Source organism: Triticum urartu, chromosome 4 (assembly GCF_003073215.2).
Source record: "Triticum urartu cultivar G1812 chromosome 4, Tu2.1, whole genome shotgun sequence".
NCBI lineage: Eukaryota > Viridiplantae > Streptophyta > Magnoliopsida > Poales > Poaceae > Triticum > Triticum urartu.
Genome location: NC_053025.1, coordinates 453,390,922 through 453,400,074, shown reverse-complemented (window position 1 = coordinate 453,400,074; position 9,153 = coordinate 453,390,922).

Sequence of the window (9,153 nt, the reverse complement as noted above, 5' to 3'; positions counted from 1 at the left end):
GGAAAAGAGAGAAGAGAAGGTTAGAGGAAGAATTTGGGCACGGGGATAATTTTCGCGGACTCAGAAAAATGTGCACGGTCCGGGAAAATAGAAAAGGTCAAGTTTGCAAGATTAAATTCAAATTCCTTTGAATTTAATTCAAAAGGTTTGAACTAGGACAGGTTTTTTTCAAAGTGCCCAAAAATGTTGAGAAATTAGGTGGAGCTCCGGAAAATGATGAAAGGACATGTGGCAAAGTTAGAGGCCAAGAGTTGAAATAATAAAAGGCATTGGGATTTTTGCAAGTGTGTTAAGGTAATTCCACATAATTGGAATAATTACTATAGCTCTCTAAATATCGAGAGGATAAGTTGTAAAGAGAATCACCATGTGAATTCCCTCGATTTAAATGGACCGAAGATCCATGCAATTTATTTAGTTGAGTTAAGAAAAGAAATTGACATGATGGCATGATGACATGATGCAATGCACATGATGCAAAGATGAAAGTGATGAACCAAACAAATCACACGATGAAACCCGGAAACCCTAGAAGGCAACTGAAGCTTCGGTCTTGGGGCGTTACAACACTCCACCACTACGAGAGGATCTCTTCCCGAGATCTAGAATGGCACCGGAGGGAAAACGGGAGAGAAAGAGAAAAGGTAAAACTAAGTTGCTACTTTGACAAACGAGTGAAACCAAAGAACCTTGAAAAGGTTAAGCCATTCGAGAAAAGAATGCAACGGAGATGAACAAAGTTGAAAACACTCCGTTAGAAAAGAGGAACAAGGAAGAACAAATTCGGGCAGCACTCCGATTGAAAATTGATACAAGGCTCGATAAGATGAAAATAACTTGAGCAGAGGACCTGACACTCTGGTTAAAAGGATAAACATGAAAAGAACACGATCCTGACAAAACAAGAAGATTGGTTGAAGAGAGGAACATCACAAAGCCTCCGGAAGGAAGAAATAGAAGATAGATCGTCACCATAAGAGATCGGAGAAAGAAATGACAACTCTCGCAAATAGAATTGAAAGAGCATGCCTACGAAGAAAAAGTTGAACGGAGTTGTTGGAAAACCAACAATGAAAAGAGTAAGCTTGATATGGTCTTATGGAATACATCTCAAATTATGAGGTGAAATACTGCCACTCACGGAATAGATTTGATTGGATTGATATGACAAGGAGACGAGAAGTATCTCACCGGGAGGACAAAAGAAGAACTTGGATCATTTATGAGCACCATAAATAGCAACAATCCTTAGGGAAGGCTTTAGGTGAAACATGACACAAGATAGCTCCAACTAGTTGGTTGATGGATTTAAAATACCTCATTCTTAATAACATGTGAATCATGAAATATCAGCTCAAATTATCAAGAATGGCATAATACCACCTCCAATGATAAGGTAGAAAGAATTGCACTCCGGATGCAAGATGAAGAATGCTTGAGCTCCTTAGAAAAGAATCTTGATGAATACTTCGAGAAGGAATATAAATCCTTGATGAACCATCATGTAGAACCTTCATGAAGAACTCCGGTAAACAAAAAGAATAACGAAAATAAAGAGAAGTTGGAAACACAAGGTGAAACCTTGTAATTATTTAGATGGATCTCCGTGATAACTAGAGGTTGGAACTCCGGGAAAGAAAGACGAGCACTTGAAACCAAGAATTTAATCATCATAAACAAACTCCGGAAGAAAAGATTAACATAAGGATGAAACAAGAATAAGAATTACGTTATGCGTATCCATCACCAATTTAAATTGATGACAATTAACGAATTTGGCATATTACTTATTCTCGTAGAAAAGATTAAGATAGATATCACGCCAACTTGAGAATGCCTTCAATGAAACACCGGTGGAATCGAAACAACAAATGAATTGATAAGATAACGAAAGAAGAGGAATCTTGCACGAACCACCGTAAGAATTAAAATGACCGAAAGGAAGATAAAGGAACACCGACTAGAATTATGAAATGAACGAGGATACTTGAGAGAATTTAGATACAAGTGAAAGAAGGGATCACGAACTGATTAGAGAATATTGAATGATGCACCGGTAAGATTTAGAGAAAGAGAGCTGAAAGCTGAGAATGAAGAAAAGAAAAAAAACCTGAAATGATGGACTCCGGATAATCAAACTGAGAATACTCTTGAATTGCTCCGGATAGGTGAAAAGAATTCCCACAATCGCAAATAATTATGAGAGGATGGCAACAAGCTAGAATCACGAATCTTGAAGAGAATGGAGCAAGATTTAAGAGAAACTTTTCTTCGGTCTTCAAAATCTGAGAATGACGACGAGAAACACCACCATGAATTGTTGAGGCACTCCGGAATGAAGAATGGAAAGGTTGAGCCAACGATGAAAAGAATGTGGACGATCTTGGAGAAAAACATATGACAGATGATGAATCATTCTTACGTCAAACTTTAAAAGAATTTGAGGGTAGCTCCGGGAAAATAAGAAGAGTCAGGTAAGATCCCGGGAAAAGACCTGTGGGTTAGGGCCCACTCAAAAGATACACCGTTGAATGATTTAAAAGAGAGAAAGCACCGGTTAAATTAAATGGCTTGAATGAGATAACATCCTCAAAATAGCTTGAACGGATTAAGAGTGGAAACACGAATCTTCGAGATATCTTGAGCACTCCGGAACAATAGAATAGCGAGCGTGGAATGATTATGAGGTGCACCAGCATGAGAGGGTATTTGAAACGAGGAAAAGGATATGATCCACAAAGCTTGAATTGGTCCCACCGGAGAAGAAAGAGAATGAATAATGATGAACTTGAGGTTTCGTTAGGATCTTCATGAGAATCACCGGATAAGAATATTGAAGGAAAAGAATGGAGAGACTTCACATGAATAAAATGGATACTTGATTCAGAAATCTGAGTTCTTGAAGGAAAAGGGTTGGTGGGCGGGAAAAACAAAGGCAACTTGGAGACGGATGAAACAAACACCGTTGAGAAGAACTGATAATTGATCTTGCGAATGTTGAAGTGATCGGATCCACTTGAGGAGAGACACACCGGTTGACAAGAAATTGAAATGACAAACACGAAGATCGAGATGGCTTAGTATTCACATAGAGGTATGAGAACACCGCTTAGGAAAAATATGGAATCAACACTTGACATTGAAGTAACTCGAATACCACAACTGAAAACAAAACAAAGGATTGCCTTGCAGAATAAGCCGGAACAAACATATGATAGAGATTTCGTCCGAAGTTTTTGTGGTGGGGCCTACACGGGCTCGATCGTACAACACCATCATGTACAAGGCAGTGCACATGACATATGAAGCGTCCCCGAGTCGGCATAGCCAAGGACTCTTTAAGACACAACGAGACCACTGTAAAACCAACCGTGAATAGGCAGACCACTAGACGTCAAACCCCAATTTCATATCATATATCCATCGGAAAGATATCCTAAGAGCTACTTGAATTCCCACTTATAAACTCCCGAAATTTTCCAGTTATGCAATCAGGTGTTGGGGATACAGGGGAAGCATAATATATCACCCAAAACTAGCAAATCCTACATCCAGCTGTATCCATCCTTCAACACATAACCAAGAAACCTTCGGAAATCGTCTACCTCAACCTTCAAAAAGCATCCGTTATACGAGTTATGGCAATACTCCCGAACTCCCGCCCCCGTACTGGGTGGCGTCGAGGTTATCTCACCAACAACTGCATAAAAGAGATTTTCGATGTCGGCGAAACTAAACTCAGGTATTCCAGAACTGCAACGATAAAATTGTGACGACAACACCTCGGAGCTCAACTCCCCGGGACACTGCCACAACCCCTAAATGTCAGGAGGCACCAAGAACAATGTTCTCGTCACAAAACCATCGGAACGATTCCAAGATACCCGCGTGATCCTAAAAAAATTTAGTGAAATTTGAGAAGAGAAGAGTCAAAACTCTACGTCAGGAGGCCTTACCAGAGCGACGAAGGGACTGAGGAGTAAAAAGAATTCCTAACTCTCCGATATATATAATCCTAAATGACTCAAGACATTTTTCTAGACTCAACAACGCCAGCTATTCAATCAAGCAGGGGGATCCTAAGGTCGGGGAAGGCTCTGATACCAACTTGTAACGCCATCGATGCGGCTATATCTCCCATGTGTCGAAGCACGACTTAGAGGCATAACCGCATTGAAAGCAATGTCGCAAGTGAGGTAATCTTCACACAACCCATGTAATACATAAGGGAAAAGATACATAGTTGGCTTACAATCGCCACTTCACACAATTACATGAATAAAGTAATACAACATCCAAATACAATCAAGGTCCGACTACGGAACCAAAATAAAAGAAGAACCCCAAATGCGACAAGGTCCCCGATCGACCCCAACTGGGCTCCACTACTGATCAACTTAGAACGAAACAACAACAAAGGACAAGATCTTCATCGAGCTCCTCCTTGAGCTTGGTTGCGTCATCGCACGGACTCATCGGCACCTGCAAGCTGGTTTTGGAAGTATCTGTGAGTCACGGGGACTCAGCAATCTCACACCCTCGCGATCAAGACTATTTAAGCTTATGGGTAAGGTAAAGGTATGAGGTGGAGCTGCAGCAAGCGACTAGCATATATGGTGGCTAACATACGCAAATGAGAGCGAGAAGAGAAGGCAAAGCACGGTCGAAAACTATGATATCAATAAGTGATCCTAGAACAACCTACGTCAAGCATTACTCCAACACCGTGTTCACTTCCCGGACTCCGTCGAGAAGAGACCATCACGGCTACACACGCGGTTGATGTATTTTAATTAAGGTCATCTTCAGGTTTTCTACAACCGGACATTAACAAATTCCCATCTGCCCATAACCGCGGGCACGGCTTTCGAAAGTTCAAATCCCTGCAGGGGTGTCCCAACTTAGCCCATCACAAGCTCACACGGTCAACGAAGGATATTCCTTCTAGCGGGAAGACCCGATCAGACTCGGAATCCCGGTTACAAGACATTTCGACAAGGTAAAACAAGACCAGCAAAGCCACCCGAATGTGCCGACAAATCCCGATAGGAGCTGCACACATCTCATTCTCAGGGCACACTCAGATGAGACTAGCTACGAGTAAAACCAACCCTCAAGTTTCCCCGAGGTGGCCCCGCAGGCAGCTCAGTTCGGACCAACACTCAGTAGAGCACTGGCCCGGGGGGGGGGGGTTAAAATAAAGATGACCCTTGAGTCTGCAGAACCCAAGGGAAAGAAAAGTCTAGGTGGCGAATGGTAAAACCAATGTTGGGCCATGCTGGAGGAGTTTTATTCAAGGCGAACTGTCAAGGGGTTCCCATTATAACCCAACCGCGTAAGGAACGCAAAATCCGGGAACATAACACCGATATGACGGAAACTAGGGCGGCAAGAGTGGAACAAAACACCAGACATAAGGCCGAGCCTTCCACCCTTTACCAAGTATATAGATGCATTAATTAAATAAAAGGTATTGTGATATCCCAAACAAATAATCATGTTCCAACAAGGAATAACATAGCCATGTTCCAACAAGGAACAAACTTCATCTTCACCTGCAACTAACAACGCTATAAGAGGGGCTGAGCAAAGCGGTAATATAGCCAATCAATGGTTTGCTAGGACAAGGTGGGTTAGAGGCTTGGTTCAACAATATAGGAGGCATGATAAGCAAGTGGTAGGTATCGCAGCATAGGCATAGCAAAAGAGCGAGCAACTAGCAAGCAAAGATAGAAGTGATTTCGAGGGTATGGTCATCTTGCCTGAAATCCCGCAAGGAAGAAGAACGAGTCCATGAAGAAGACAAACAGACGTAGCCAATGGATCCTCACAAACACGACGTTACCGGATCTAACCCGAAGAAGCAACACCGGAAAGAAGCAAACAACATAGTAAACAACCACCAGATAATCATGGCTTGATGCACAATCAAGTATGATGCATGTCCGGTTTAATGAAGCATGGCATGGCAAAGTGCACAAACAATACTACAAATTAAGTGGAGCTCAAAATGCATTCAAGTTATTTAGTTTGATCTCGTTTATGTACCCAACAATATTAAATGTTGATTAACATGGCAAGGGGTGAATCATGAGTGAAAACATAGTTAGGCATTTTAAATGAGGCCGGAAACATCGAACAAAAATTCCGGTATATCCTCATGTGCATTAGCAATTTAAAGCAAACAACAATTTTAAACATCTTAATGTTGTTAACATGATGCGGATGACATGTTCAAGTTTATGCAATTTTTAAGAAAATGTTGACATGATAAGATATGAGGCATTTGTCATCGTGGCGGAAACGAAGGGGGTGCCACGGCAACAATTCCGAAAATGATGCCCCGGCAACATAACGGTTCCGGTAGCTCATGGAGATATCGGTGCAAAGGAAGTGTGACGGGAGCGTGCAAAAGATGGTGGGGTGATCTCGGTTACCGGGTTCCCACGGGTCGACGACGGTGACAAGGCAAAAGGGGGGCAACATGCACCGACAATTCGAGCACGGAGCAAGCATGAGCATCTCATACATCACACATGCATTCGTTCATGGGCAGTCGTCTCGGGGTTATACCTTCGAAGCGTGCGTTATCGGAGCGGTTCGAGTTCGATGCGGTGTAGGGGAAGTAGACGTTTTCGGGACGTTCGTAGTGGAAGTAGTCGTTCTCGCATGCTCTAGGGTCGATGGTAGAGGTTCTCGCGATCTCGGCGACGGTAGTGGTACATGTTTATCGTTGCGCGAGTTTCGGTAGATGTTCGGGGTCACGGCGAGGAACTTGATGCATTGTTGAACTTGGCGTCCGAGGAATCCCGCGTAGTCGTACACGAGTCATAGTCGAACTTGACGGTTCCGTTACATGGTTCTTCGGAGACGATAGTTGTTCTCGGTTCATAGACGAACTTGACGGATCCGAGGGCTCCGGCCATCGGGGTACTTGATGCAACACTGAGTAGTCGTACATTTTGAAGAGGAACTTGGTGTATCCAAAATGAGCAACGCAAAACCCTTTGTTCAGCGGTGGTCGCACTTGGCAAAATCCATGAAGGCGTCCTTGGGCGTTCCTGGTTGTCGCGTCTTGGCAAAATGAAGGGGACATTGGCGTCCATGCAACCGGCAGCGGAGGTGCACGAAACCAGCGGTAGAGGGCAAGCTGCAGCCATGGCTCTCAATCGGCAACGACGGCAGGGGAGGACGCCTACAAATCGCGGGTGAAGCTTGGGCGTGGAAGGAGGGAGGCGAGGCAGAGCAGCAGCGTAAGGTGCAGCGAAGTCATGGGGCGTGGGACTTGGACGCTGGCTGCAGAGAAGCTCGGGGTAGGGGAAGCAGTCACCATGGGGTCCAGGAGGAGCTCTACTCCCCTCTGGCATTGCAGGCTGCTGGTGGAGGAGACACGCGGCGAGGTGGCTCCTGGTCACCATAGAGGAAGCAGAGGACGACACTCGTCAGAGACGGGGAGGCGGCAGCGAGGCGGCGACACGGGGGCTTGCTGGACGGGCGTGAGGAAGGAGACACGCTTAGGAGTTCCTCTCCGTGGAGCGAGATGGGGCGCGAGCGCCATGGCCCGAGAGAGAGGCTGCAGGGGAGAGGAGAGCATCTTCGGCGCTCGGGGTCGAACTCACACGCGAGGGGAGAGGGTGAGGGCTCCTCAAGCAGAGGGGCCGAGGGAGATGGGGATGGAGCGGTCCTGGGAATCGAGAGGGAGATCGAGGAGAGGGAAAGAACTGGATCAGGCATTGGAGGATGAGAGGGAGAGGAGTGGGATCGAGGGAGATGAGGGAGTCGGGCTCCCTGGCGGCGCGAGAGAGAGATCGAGGAGAGTGAGGGAGAGGACGAGGTGAGGTTGGTCGGGCCTAGGGGTAGAGAAGCTGGTGGGGCGGCTGGGCCTTGGGCCACTGGTGCGGTTAGCCTAGGTGCAGATGGGTCGCGGGGATAGTGAGCGAGCTGGGCAGGTTGCAGCTGGGCTGGGAGGCCCAGCCGGCTCTTCTCTCTCTCTCCCATCTCCTTCTCTTTACAAAAAAACAAAGAAATAAGAGAAGGGAAAAGAGAGAAGAGAAGGTTAGAGGAAGAATTTGGGCACGGGGATAATTTTCGCGGACTCAGAAAAATGTGCACGGTCCGGGAAAAATGAAAAGGTCAAGTTTGAATGATTAAATTCAAATTCCTTTGAATTTAATTCAAAAGGTTTGAACTAGGACAGGTTTTTTTCAAAGTGCCCAAAAATGTTGAGAAATTAGGTGGAGCTCCGGAAAATGATGAAAGGACATGTGGCAAAGTTAGAGGCCAAGAGTTGAAATAATAAAAGGCATTGGGATTTTTGCAAGTGTGTTAAGGTAATTCCACATAATTGGAATAATTACTATAGCTCTCTAAATATCGAGAGGATAAGTTGTAAAGAGAATCACCATGTGAATTCCCTCGATTTAAATGGACCGAAGATCCATGCAATTTATTTAGTTGAGTTAAGAAAAGAAATTGACATGATGGCATGATGACATGATGCAATGCACATGATGCAAAGATGAAAGCGATGAACCAAACAAATCACATGATGAAACCTGGAAACCCTGGAAGGCAACTGAAGCTTCAGTCTTGGGGCGTTACACTGTGGGAGGATGGTGTGATCTGGATCTGAGGATCCCCATCTCTTTAAATAGACGATTTACTCACATGGTTAGGGTGGCAAGTGTAAAAATGCCCCGACTTCTCGCATTCGCTCAACATGTGGAGGATAGCCATTATTAGGCACAGAAGCCAAGGAGTCCAACATTCATGGGAAGCCGAACACTACTCGACAGGTATTCGGAATTTGGAGAAGAACCCGCCTTGCAATGCCGAAGACAATCTGCGCGCCGGACTCATCGTCATTGAAGCTTGGTTCAGGGGCTACCGAGGGAGTCCTGGATTAGGGGGTCCTCAAACAGCCAGACTATATCCTTCAGCCGGACTGTTGGATTATGAAGATACAAGATTGAAGACTTCGTCCCGTGTCCGAGTGGGACTCTCCTTTGCGTGGAAGGCAAGCTTGGCAATTCAGATATGTAGATCTCCTCCCTTGTAACCGACTCTGTGTAACCCTAGCCCCCTCCGGTGTCTATATAAACCGGAGGGTTTAGTCCGTAGGACAACAACAATCATAATCATAGGCTAGCTTCT